The sequence below is a fragment of the Tauraco erythrolophus genome, chromosome 4 (genome assembly GCF_009769465.1).
Source record: "Tauraco erythrolophus isolate bTauEry1 chromosome 4, bTauEry1.pri, whole genome shotgun sequence".
Lineage (NCBI taxonomy): Eukaryota > Metazoa > Chordata > Aves > Musophagiformes > Musophagidae > Tauraco > Tauraco erythrolophus.
In genome coordinates this window covers 15,542,611-15,556,508 of record NC_141468.1, presented here as the reverse complement: position 1 = coordinate 15,556,508, position 13,898 = coordinate 15,542,611, and positions in this window count along the sequence as shown.

Here is a 13,898-nt window from a genome sequence, read left to right as displayed (position 1 = left end):
TTAATTTAAGGTACCTTTCCATTCTTTCTGATGCCTGCTACTTCGTCTCTTCCATCCCTCCCTTTCATGCTCCCAAACACCACTCAGACCCTTGATAACAGGCCTCGTACCCAGTTTATGCTGGTGCTGAGAGTGGGTCTGAAAGGCTATGGGATTTAGGAAGGATTCTGTAGCATGGCAATAGGGGACTCTCTTCTTCAGGGCTCCCATTCGACTCTCTTGGTCCTGATTCCTCTCTTCTGCTATGTCTCTCTATAACCCCTGAGCTATTTCTGTAGCTTTGGTGTCCTGCCTGTTTCTTGGGGATGGTCTTGACTCAGCTGAATCATTATGTCCCTAGAGCAGTGGGGCCCTGTGGCCAAATTATTCTGTTCTGCAGGATTTAGATTTTCAGATATGATTGTCAGATTATTTGTTTCTTCTTAGCTAGCTATCATGAAAGCACCCTCCAGACTTTTCAGGTGATGGAGGGTCCTCCTACCAGTTACTTCGTGTTAAGCTGTATGATCAACGTAGACCATCCCTTTCCCTTGAACCAACTTTAAGCATCATGTTTCCTGGGGAAGGGATTCAATGGATTGGACAGGACATCTGAGTAGGAGAAAACTGAGAGAAAGGCAGTGACAGGGAAGAAAAAAGTAGAAATTAACACCTCCTGGGGAAGGAGGTATAGGAATGCACTGAGTCCCAAAAGGCATGTTTCTGGAACAATGATTTTCAGTCTGAGGATGCAACAAATGGCTTTTAGGAGTGTCCTGGTTTTAGCTGGGACAGTGTTAGCTCTTCTTTTTAGCAGCTAGAAGAGCTCCGTGTTTTGGTTTTACTCAGAGGCTCGCTCTGAGAAGAATGCTGATAGCAAGTTGATGTTTGAGACTCCAAGGACTTTTCAGTGTGCCGGAGTGCAGAAGCACGGCGGGATAAGGGGCGAGCATAGCTGGGACAAGGGGGACACGATTCCCCTTGTGATTTGTGGTGGAACTTAAGATTGAGGGCCAAACTGGCCAATTAGTATTCCATATCATGCAGCGTCATGTCCAGTTGTCGTCCCCTCTCTATTTCGGGGCCTCGCGTTCGTCCGGGATTGCAGCTTTGGGACGAGACGGGCTGCGGATAAGAGGAGGTGGTGAGCATCTACACTGTGTATTACTTATCTGTATTAAATTGTTCTTATCTCAACCCACGGGCTTCCCGTTTCTCCTTTAATTCTCTCCCTCATTCCTGAGGGTAGGGGAGGGTGAGTGACCGGCTGTGTGTGTGTGGGTCCGGTTGCTGGAGCGTTCTAACCCACGACAAGGAGATATACAAAAGATCAGTTGTTGAAAACAAGTCCTTATATTCTATAGGGTCATTTGTTGAAAACAAGTCATAGAATGGTTAGGGTTGGAAGGGACCTTAAAGATCATCTAAAGTCCTTTTATTCTATAGGGTCATGTGTGTATATGAAATCTAGAAAGGGATCTGGAAAATTTTTAGGGATCCACAAACTGGAAAAAATAGAAGGCTAGTAAATATTCTCTAATAAAGTGATGCCATTATAGTGAACTGAGAGGGAAGCCATATATACCATCACTGAAAGCCTGAACTGAAGTCATGGGCCAAGAGGGAAGACAATGTCATCATCACCCACTTGTTCCTTGAGCGTGTAAATGGAGGATTAGTGTTTGTCCTATCTGGGAAATGCAGAAACCTGTCCCTGGGAAGTGTGGGGCTGCATATCTCTGGCAAATGTTTTAAAATGTTAGGCAAAGTTCTCATGTGCAGTTAGAGAGACGAAGCTTACTCTTGTCAGTCTTCAGAAATTCAAACAAAACCGTAGAAGTTCTCCAACTTGATAGCTGTCCAGTGCGAGTTACTGCGCTGACAGTTTCGCCTCTTGATTTTTGCCGTTTCTGGGAGGCGCAGGAGGTTTCGTGCTCGGCTTTCGTTACCTTTTGTGTTCACAGAGGCAAAGCCGCCTTGGAGCAGCTTCCGAGCGGAGGCCCCCGGCGAGGGAGGCCGTTAGATGGCAGCACAGATACGCTCAACTCTCGGTGCTGCGCCGGGAAAGCCCCTCCGTCGCCTTCAGCATCCCCAAGGGACCTTGTGGCTGAAGAATTTTCGCATTACTTAGTCAAAAATTAATTAACACCTGTAAGTGAGGAATTCCATATTATATTACAGCAGATAAAATAATTTAAAAAAACCCAGTGGTAGCATGTGTTAAGCTGGAAGCTTTTTCAGAATTTCAGAATGATTTTATTCCTTATCCTTCCGAAGCATGCACAGAATTCAGCTATACTGACTAAACCAGCTCCTTTCTTGATGACACATAGAGCACCTTATAGCCTAAAAGCTCTTCTGGAAAACTCCCTCATTTTGATGCCACCATCTCAGCTCATTGCCTGAGGAGCATAATATTTTACATTATTTTCTATTGCCATTTGAGAAACCCAAAAAATACAGCAGGCACTTAATTGAGCCTCAGAATATTCCAGTAACACTCCAACTAATTTCATTTTATTAATGGAAAAAAAACCTGAAGCAAACAGAGAGGAGAGCTAATTTTCTTTTTCAAACTTAAATGTCTCCCACCTGGCTCATTACTAGTTTTGCATTGTGTTGGCATAATGCCAGATAAAGGAAAATTGAGGTGCTAATTGCATACCCATAAGCCTGACATTTGTGCTGACATCCCAGTGCTTGGCCTGGTATCTTATGAGAGGCCGTATTTGAGAATCATCGAAGTAATAAAGTGCCTGGTCTTCCCTATGGCAGAGCAAAACTCCCACCTTTCTGTGCTAAGACCCGATGGGGAAATCCTGAGTCTGTGTAACCAACAGTGTAACGGATATTCTAGAGCATAGTCTGCGGTTAAACTGTGGAAATATTTCTTTAAATTTGTGGTAATCAGATAAAAGAGACATCAGTCTAGCATATAGGATTTTGATAATTTTTATTTAATTTTCTCCCCTAAGAAATAGCAAGGTAATAGATTAATAATTTTTATTAACAATTATTGATACATAAATAATTCTTACACCTGTATTAGGGTAATATTAAGCTAACTTGCACTTGACAAAATCAGAAGTAATAATCCATATTGTTATGCTAATTTAAAACCCGTTTGTGGAGGTAAATTCAGTCCCAGTCCCAGCATCTTTCCTTTGAGGCTTTTTTCCCAGGTGATTGAGCTGGTGTTCAAACTTGCAGGCTGATCTCACACCTGTGGTCTTGGGAAGTGCTTTGCAGCAACTTCTGGAACATCTCCAAAAGGAGAGGAGCTTTTTAGTGTCTCGTAGGCAATTAGGGGCCACAACTCCTCTTGTGAGTCGATGAGCACAATTATTTTGTGCTCAATCTTTATTTCCCAGAAATTTGTCTCTTGCACAGGTGATACTTCCCTTGTCATCTTGCAAAGTGGAAAAGTTGTGTGATTGTCCACAGTGGCGTTACGAGACTATCTGGAAAAAGGGAAGGGTGTATCAGTTTCCTTTTTAAAATGCAAAAGGCATTACAGAAGGCAGTATGAAGTAACACTAAGCAAAAATTTGAGAGGCAGATTGGGTAATAGAAAGTGTCACAGCAGTTTCTGATCACTGGAAGCCTTGGCTTTGTGTATTCGGCAGCAGAGGACTAACGTTGTTTGATATAAGGGGAAGAACATGAATTTTTAAACTACATTTTCTATTCTGCAGAATTTTAGGTCTTCTGTGAAAATCTCTTCTCAAAATATTAATGTAAGCCAGTGAGGATCACAGATCAAGGCGGAATGGTTGCAAGTACGGTTGATGCGTGCAGGTACTGCCAGCTACTCCAACAACAGGCAAAGCAGAGCTCCTTGGAAAGGAGAAATGTGCAAACCTCTAGACTTCAGCACATGGGGAAAAAACCCTAAGTTGCTTGCTGGCACCAGCTCAGAAGCTACTCAGCATATGGCTGGCTTTTCAGTGTATAAACTAATCAGGACAAATCTGTTTGGTTTTATTTTTTAATTTTTTTTTTAAATTTTCTAGTTCTTATTCCATTTCAAATCCTCAGAGAATCAGCTAAAATGACTAAAACTTTTAAGTGTTTGAAAGACAACAGACTTGCAGAGTGAAAATGGGCAGAAAGCTGCTGGGCCCAGCATTACATTTTCCTACCGAGAACAGGGGAAGCTGGATAGTGTGAGGGAAGCTAATCCGTTACTTCAGTCGAAATATGACAGAGCCTGGGAGTTTGGAAATAATGAGACCCTGGTCACAATCATTTCTAGATCATCTCCAAACGCAGATATCACTGTATCAGCATCATGGAGGCAAATCCAGCATCCATTGGGCAAGAAAGTACTTACCTCTTGTTGGTGCAAGCTCTGGGATTACGTACGTCTGTGACAGCTCCTGACAGCTCCAGTACTACTTCATGTAGCAAAATTAGGGGGAATCAATTTCTGAGTTTTACTGTGTCCTCCAAATCTCTTTTTGAGATTTCCAATCTATTTAGGAATAACTGAAATGTGTTGCCTAGAAAAATGAACAGGACTTCAGCATCCTACAAACCTGGCAGTTCTCTATTTAACTATAATTAACTCCTAAATCATTTACACTCTCCTTTCTCTTTCTATAAACTAAGTTTTATACCAAACAAAATAATCAAGACCTTTATATTGTTGCCGATATACATTTGGTCAGGTCACAGAGAGTAGAAATGACTTACCAACGAGGTTCTTATACCGTAAATTTGACCCATCCATACAAATCCCTGCACTCATTAAGGGATCAGATTTTGTTTGGACTTTACATACCATAGGGATCTGTGTAGGTACAGTTGTGTAAGAGGTGGCCAGGCTTGCGTTTAGGAGGAGGACAGTAATCCCAACAATAGCAGCCGTTACCACAGGTGAGCTGGAGAAAAGCACTATCACACTTTATTTTAGTATGCTACAAAATTCATTGTTGAACTTTATTAGGTACTTTAATACCAAGCATACTTTAAAGTAACAAAAATTATTGTTGTTATTACTTTTTACAGAAAATCAGGTATTTCAACAGTTTTCTTTACAGTTTGTTGACATTAAAAAAAAATTACAATTGACAAGTTACAATGGAGTGGGATGGGAAACCGGTAACATTTAAAAAGATAAAACATACTATTCATACTGAGTCAACGTTTAGTGATGTACATCCTGGTACATCTCTCCTGACTGTGTACGAATGGTACATATTCACCAAGCTGCCCTGGCAGGGTTGTGAGGTCTTGTGACTACACTTTTTTTTTGCAACGTTCGTGTACATTTAGAACGGGCTTTTACATTACACAGTCACCATGACGCAAGACTTAGTAGTCCATAACAAAATAACAGAATACAGAGAAACCCTGTTTCAGTGATTTCTGTCCTGGCAAAAGTGCCATGACTACAATAATGTGGGATAGAGATAAACCTAAGGAGCAAATGAAGACAGTGATACAACAGCACATCCAGACAGCAGACCCTTTCACAGGCTTTTGAGGTGGGAGTGTGGCTGTGTGCCAACAAGAGCAGTGAATGAGGACAGGCTTCGCCAAGACACGATTTAACAGGGACTCCTGAATGCATCCTGCCCTTAAGGATGTGCGTTTTCCAGCTGACACAAGTTGGACTAATCATGGATTTAAAAACTTGTCTGAAGTGAGACCTTAATGACCTTATGCAGCCCCATGTGTAATCTACTTGGTTTTCACCTTCCATCCTCTTCAGGTTAGTAGCAGGTACTGGGAATGTGCTTATAGTGGTTGACTGATTTGGGTGGGATTTTTGATCAGCTCTAACACTGGTCCTGTAGAAGTCAGGAGTCTCCTGCACATGGTTACAAGAGCAGATTTGGGTTAAAGCAACATGTTTTTTTTTAAAAATGCTGCCCAGATTCGCACATAAATTTACCCATCAGACATCCACATGAGTGTCACACTGGTACCTCGGCAGTTGGATAGAAGAGTTATCTAGTTCCATGTCTTTATTGATTGACAGTTTGCTTAAAGATAATTTTCTGTTCAAAACCAAAATAAATTTTCTGAAATTCATGCACTAAATTCTGGAATAATTTGTGTTGCGCAGCCAATAGTTAAAAACCAGCTTTAATTCATGTTTTACTCATGACTTCAGTGTATTGTGTTATTTGGGATCAACATTAGCGATGAATTATTATTTTAGCCATTTCCCCCAAAAGCCAAAGAATGAAGCAACAGACTTAAAAAAAATCTGAAGAAATTAGTGTTGCTGTATTCATTTCGGGCTGTATTGATTTCGGGCTGTATTCAGCTGTGATGTGCAGGAGAGGGCAGAAGAAATGCAGGGAGCATCATGCTCCTGCCCAGTCTCAAGCTAGGAGGAGACACGTGCCATGCTGGGAGCTACCAGAGAGGAGCAGAGGAGAGGGGGTTCCTGCTTCCCTCCATTGCTCTGTGCCTGGCACTTAGAATCCAGGTCTTTCACTCTGAGGTCTTTCTGGATACCCTGAGCCTCCCCCTGTTTCACTGCTCAGTGGCTTCTGGAAACACAAGTGCCCTTTGGGGAGCGACCTACCGAGCCCCTGCGGAGGGAAGCACGAACCCCACCAGTGCCCCGGGACTCTGCGCACCCAGCCCTTGTGCACTTATTTGCAATGTATATTTGCTTACTAGTGTCTTGATTTATGTATTGAATTTCAGGCCAGAAGGGACGGTTGGATCACCTCGCCTGATTGGCATTAGCCTGGGCCGGAGAGCATCACTCAGCAGTTATACGGCTGAAAAAGGAAAACAGAAATGCCCTCGCAGCGAGCAGCTGTATGTTACATTTAAGGGGTAAATTACTTTCTCCTATTAAAAAAGAAATCAAGTGATTTTATTTTGTCACTTCAAATACAAACAGTTCTATGTGTCTTGGGAAATAATAGTATTATGATATTCAGTCAGACATAGCTTATAGTATATATGCTTCATAGAACTAGAATATAGGTCAGAAATAATTTTTCAGTCTTAACTTTGTTACAGACATAGATTAATTGAAACACATATGCAGTAAAAATTGAGAAGCTTTACAGTTTTAGTCAACTTATTATACAGTGAAGTAAATGAAGTGCAGCAATGTAGCAGTAAAAGTTATGCTTTTTCCACTAGGTGATGGAAACATTCAGAGAGTCTATTTATAAATGCTAATTTAAGAGAGATGTCCTATCAGCTTCTTCGCTACTGGGATAGGAATAGTCTGGAGTCAACTGCCTCTCTACTGTGAAAGGTTTTAAAGCTTTTTGCTTTTCGTTCGAATAAAAAAATGACATTTACAAACCTCTTAAATGCATATATATTACATATGTTTGTCTAGCAACAACTACACCCCTTTTAATTTATTCCCCAAATGTGACTTTTCATGCATGTCTTCTGGATGCTGTATTCAGCAACAGTTTCTAATGAGCTGGTGTGTAATCCATGATTGCATTTCTCTTCTGAAAATCACTTCCACGTCTGGCTGATCTATGTTTAAGAAGGTGGCGCTTACCCATCAGACATTTTTGCACTCGTCAGTGTTCTTCTCTGTTGAAGGCCCTTTCCCAAGCTTCTTCCCATTTTTATGTTGATGTACAAAAGCTGTTATTCATTTTGTTTTGTGCTCATTCTAGTGAGGATTGGCTTAGTAGGACTGTGCAAAACAAAGAGAAGAGAGAAGCTGCTTTACTGCCAGCAAACATAAAAGATACTCACGCGGTGCTTGGCTCAGGGCAAGGCTCTGATCAATATTCTAATACACTTCATTATTTACATTTCCATTTATCATGAAAAATGACAAGTTTAATCTTCAGACATGACAAGGATTTGTAATCTGGAATTCTTAAAAATCAGTTTTTGTCAGCTAATCAGCACAGGAGGTCAAAATAATGAGATTGTTTCATCTAATGTTTGAATAATATGAAAATATACAATGTGTATGGGGCACGAATGACATTTGCTAGATGAATATCATGAATTGAGTTAAAATCCTGACATTTCTGTTCTGTATCAATAATTCCTTTCACTTCCCTGAGCCCACAACCCACATTCGTAAACAAGATAAAATAATACCTTGTGTTACGTTTCGAAGGAGCAGACCCCAAGGAGGACAGAGGTGTTTTCAACCCAAACTCACTTTTAAAAACTAATTCTTGCTCATCCAGTTTCCATATACTATGAACAGAGCTGCATACACAGGAGAGCGGACACCTGCTGCAGTGGCACTGTGAGCGAGGTGACAAAGGTTCCCCTCCTCACTGGAGGTGACTGCCCATAAGTCAGGGCTGGAGTGGGCAGCGCATGGGAACAGGGGCTTAATGAGAAAGTCTGTTTACAGGTACCCACGTACATGCAAATATAAAACCATGACTGCATTTGGCTGCGAACGGGAAGTTCTTGCATCAAATACGCTGTGCAAATTCACCGTTAGCTAAATTCCACTTGGTCAGTTGGGCCAAGCCATGAAGTCCTTGGGCAGGCAGCCTCCCCTTTGCCTCTTGTCAAGGGGTCACTGGTCAGAGGTCCTATTAAGCCCGCAGCCTGGGGGAGAGGACAGCCATCTTCTTCACAACCCCACTCCCCTCATTGTGAGACAGGGGCCTCTGCGGGAGACTGCTGGAATGCAGAACTCGGGCGAAATCGCAATTTTTGTGAACATAAAAGAAAAAGAACTGATTTCATTGCAAAATGGCACTGAACTAAGAGTTTCAGAACTAGAAACTCTTGAAAATGTTCCTGTAAGAAGACTGAAACTTTTAATATCCCTCCCCACGTTACATAGCACAGCCACCTCCCATTCCCACTGATTCTTCACATGCCTGGACTCCCGTGCTTGCCTTGGCCTGATGGTGATTCACCCAGGGACACCAGGGAGAGTGATGCCCTGGAGCAGGATGCCCAAACCTGAGAGCTCGGAATGGTGGTATCATGAACCAGGGAGCCGGGTGGTGGCTAACCCGTCTGCCGCAGACCCTGTCTTCCTGCTTCCCCCACCAACTTCCAACAAATTGACATTGACATTTTTCAAGCAAAGTTTGTTTTGGAGGAAAACTTCTGACTCGTTATAGCCCACAGGTGTTCAACATGTGTCTGTAGCTCAGATACGTTTTACAAAGACGACACTTTTAACTGATGTTGCTGAGACTAGAAAGTAGCAAGTAAGCTATGCCAGAAGCATAAGGTGAGCTAAGGAGGGCCCTGCAGAAGATGAATGGATCTGTTTCGCTTTTGTCCAAAAATGAATATGTAATGTAGTGTTCGCTGTGGAATAAATGTTTTTATGATGTGAGTATGTAATGGGACTGGTACTTTCCAACTGTAAAAGAAAAATTGCCATTGATAGCTCCATGAGCTTCTTTTCCTCCTTCAAAATGTATTTGTGGTAAATAAATTCTATTATAAATGGTCTGAGTTGGCAATTTTGGTGAATTTTACTAATATTTATACTATTAATGCAATTAATACGGTAATTATTAATATAGGTAAATAGCACTACTAAACAAAAGAATAGAAAGAAAAAGTGCTCGAGCCTCCAAGTTATTTATTTGCTAAGTGAGATATTGGCTTTTTTGAGCCTCTTAAACAATCCATAGTTGGTGAAACTGAAATCCAGGGAAAGCCAAAGCTGCCTGGTGAGGAGCACATGCCCTGATACTCCTAGGAACAATCTAAGCTTAATAGAACTGAAAGAACCGTTTATTTCAATTGGTTTTAATCATACTTTTGTGTGCCTGGGTTATTCAAATCCTGAACACTGCTCATTGGATTTCCAGCAGTACCCAGCATTGAGATCGTAACATACTAAATCTTTACTAGTTCTTTTGACAAATTTGCACACAAGTGTTATACACATGGAAATGAAATTTAATAAATGCCAGAAGTGTCTAGCTCAGAAGGCAGAAATAAGCCATTCACATCCCACATCCCTCAGTCCGCTTTGTATCATACCTAGGCTTTTGACTCTTTGAAGTTTCTTTTCTCAGAGCTACTTACAACCCTTTTCTAGTGCTGTTGCCTAGAAATCAGTTAATGAAAGCAGTCTTCATGAAAGCCATATTACCCAAACCACCTAGGTGCTCTGCTGTTAAATTCTGTATTTAAAGTCTTGAAAGGCTGCCTGTTAGGCTGACATCTTGACAACAGAGTTATTATTCATATTTGACCTGTTCAATTAGGGCAGTCGGTTCTGTTGACTGCAGAGATGGGGTACAGTCACTCTGGGAGGGATTTAGTGTTTATGTACATTTTCAGAGACAGGCCATCGATATTTCTTTGTTTTGAAGATGAATCACAGGGAGATTTCCAGGTTGCTCCCTGCCAAGATATAAAGCACATACTGAATTTCAGATAGTCCCTTACATGCTGTTACTGTAAAGGCAGTCAGACAGATAGTAAACGTACAGAGAAAGGCAGACCTTCCATGTCTGAATATCTTTTCTCTCCCACGATCTTAATGCTTTACATCATTAATTGTTGCCAGCCATATTTATATTTCTTCTTTGCCCTTTATTTGACTGGCAGTCTAGAAAATACACATTTCCAAGAGTCGATCTTTTATTGCTGTCTCCAAGCACACAATGACTGAGCTAAAGAGCAATTGGCATTCATGATCAAACCAAAATTGGTGCTATTTGAAAACCACATCAGCTGGCAGAAGCCCATGGGCTAATGAAGCACCAGAGTTTTCTTCCCAGGCCTCCACAGTTTTCCTCTAGCCTAGGGAGCAGCATTCTCTCTCTTGAATGCTGGTGCTGTGTTTGGTCTACAGGAGAAGATGAAGGAGGAAAGAAACCTTGCTGCGGAAAGTCTGCAATTGAAAATAGACATGCTGAGGCACCTTGGATAACACTGCTGCCCAGGCAGTAGGCCAAAAAAATTTTGGACAAGTTCAGGTTTAATGAGGTGCTTGGAGTTCTTGCCTTTCTGCTTATGATCTGGGTCAGCTCCTCATAACCACAGGTAGATGCTTTGTTGTTTACAGATCAGGGTTGGTGCAACGCTTAAACGTGTTAAAACTCCACTTGTAGCTACTGCACCCCAACATTCAAATAGTGACATACATTCAGGGTCTGGGCAACGTCCAGACGTGTGTAATTAAAAGACATGAAAGGCAGCTAGATGCCCAGCTGCAGGGGGCACCTGGTGTCCCATCTTCTCTTCTTTCTTTGAAGATATTTCCTTTAAAGCACATAACGAAAGCTACTTAGGTGGCCTGATTTTAGTTTTCATGTGATGAAGGAGGAAAAAGGTGTCTTTAACTGTGTATTCTCATTTGCCTACCTGCAGTGGGTGCCTTTTCCCCCTCGATGCACTGAGCATCCTTTGCCCTGGCCTCCTTGGGAGGTGGTTATGCATCACCCTGAGAAGTACCTTTCGGCAAACACTGGGCTCTCAATAAACAGCCAGACACCAAGTCAGGTTCTCTCCAAACTTGTAAGAGTCCTGGTGATCCAAGCTGAAACTCTAGCACATGTTTTGGAGATGCTGTCCACCCTGGAAATAGCTGTGTGGCCAGAAGGTGAACAAGCTGTGCTCTCTGGTGCCTACTCCTGTGCTGCAGTTCGGGCACAGTACGGATGGAACAAGGCTGCCCTATAGAGATGGAAGGAAGAATGGACAAAGTTCCCAATTATTTGCTAGCAGACCTCTTTTCAGTGTGTGACTGTGATAGTTTGATGTGGGGGATGATGTTCTGGTGGCAGGAGAGGGGATTTGCTCCCTGTGCCACCAGATCTGAGTCCCATCCCCCCTCGGGGGGTTGAGCCAAATTGGCGCCTCTGCGAATTTCCCTATTTAAGTTGGGACAAAGGGGCGGGAAAGAGCTTTTTGCTCAGGAGCGAGGAGAGAGCAGGAGGGCGCTGCCCTCACTCCGGCTCCCGGCCGGGCGGCTGCCCGGGCCCGGGCCGGCGCCATGTGCTCAAGATGGCGCCGGGGGAAGCCGCATGGGGGACTCGGGAAGCACCTCGCTCCTGGGGTGCCCGCCGGGCCAAGCTCCTCCAGAGAGGATTAAGATCTAAGAGGAAACAACCACAATGACCAGGTCAGTCAAGATGGAGCAGGAGGAGGTGTGCTGGAGCTGAGGTTTCCCTTGCAATTGGTGTGAAGATGGCAGGCGGCCCCCCTGCAGCCAGGGTGTACTCGGCAGAGCAGAGACCCACTCGTGGCCCGTGGAGAAACCCACGTCGGGAAGGAGATGCCTGAGCCCAGGAGAGGTCGTGGAGCAGGGGATGCACGACAAGGTACTGTTAATAACGGGGCATGGAATGCACGACGAGGTCGTGGAGGCATCCATCTGGAGTCCGTGGGACGACCCACGCCAACGCGAGTGGCAGCAGCTCCCTAAGAGGCCGAGACTGGTAAAGCCCGAACTGGTACAATCCATGGGGAAGGATTGCAATCCTGCAGGCAGGACTCACGTTGGAAAAGTTTGGGGACTTTTTTCTTCATGAGTAGGGGATCCACCGAAGCAAGGGAAAAATGGTGTAAAGACTCCTCCTCCTTTAAGAAAGGAGCGGCAGTGAACAACATGGATGAACTGACCTGCACTCCCCATTCGCTGTCCCCCTGCGCCGCCGGGGGGGAGGTTGAGCCAGGAACAAAAGGAAATAGGGGGTGGGGAGGTGTTGTTTTAAGATCTGGCCTTGTTTTCTCTTTCTCCTCTCAAGTAACCGGTTTCGTTCCCTTATGTTTCCTGTTAAGTAACTGTTAATAAATTGTTTTGTTTTAAGAAGAAAGCCTGAGTCATGTTTTGCCCGGGACCATGGTTGGTGGGTGCTCCCTTTCGGTTCTTGTCTCGACCCTCAGTCGAAAAACCACGACAGTGACCGTTCAGCATCTTTTCAATGAAACATGACAAACAACCTGTTGACACTAGAGCTGCCTAAGCACATTTCCTCCTCCTCCCGGCAAACCATCAGGCAGGATCTGGCAACTGCTTGCTCTGCCATCACTCACAGCTACTGAATCCTACCTGAGAGGTTAAAAAGAGTGCATAGCAAACCTTGAGGGGTTGCTAACACTTTTACAAAACTTTGGGATTGAAATTGTGTCATGGTTTTGTCTGTAAGGCATTAGAGGAGCAGCGCGTCGCAGCAGAGGGGCGCGTCAGCTGGCGCTGTTGCTGCGGCACTTCCTTGCAATAAAATAGAATCGAATCACATAAAAACTGACAAGGTTTTTACTAACTTGGTATGCAAGCCCTGTGAAACCAGAGCTGAGGGGAAAGGTACGACTTATTTGATCTGTTGGGCAGCATTTCGTGCACCCTGTTAGTGGCAGCAGCTGAACTCCAGGACACAGGCTCTAGAAAATGTTCCCAGGGCTGCAGGAACTGTCTCCAGGACTGTAGGAAACAGTTTCAGGAGCATTCAAGAATTTTCCAGAAGTCTGCTGAAAGGAGGCCCAAGCTGCTTTGCGGGCAGAAGGCTCAGTTCATGGCTGCGCAAGGGCATTTCTGGCATCTGAGTGGACAGTTTCAGGGCCACAGGGGCGTTCATGGTCAGTTAACCACTGAACAGACAGAATGCCATTTTATTAGACGTCCTTTTCCAAGAAGAAACAGAATTGTGGAGTATCCGTGTATGACATATAGCTGGGCAGACCTTCACCATCAACAACTTGTATACCGTCGTTCACAAGAGAAAGCACAGCAAATTGGCAGACCTAAAGCTACACACCTTACACACTTAATGCTTCCAGTGACAGCCCTGATGACCAGGTCCTGCCCTTCCCTGCCAGACTATGGCCACTTCTTGTAGTTTTAAAATCCAATATCTTCTTACATTGCTTTTATTTCCCTTCTTCTGTTGCTATATGTGGAGACTGACACGTGGCAGAAGGAAATGGCTCAGAGACTCTTTAGTTGTAGGCAGTGTGTTATGGAGAGAGAAGAATGACACAGCAGGGAAACATTATTTTCTGGGTTGTTTTCTTTTATT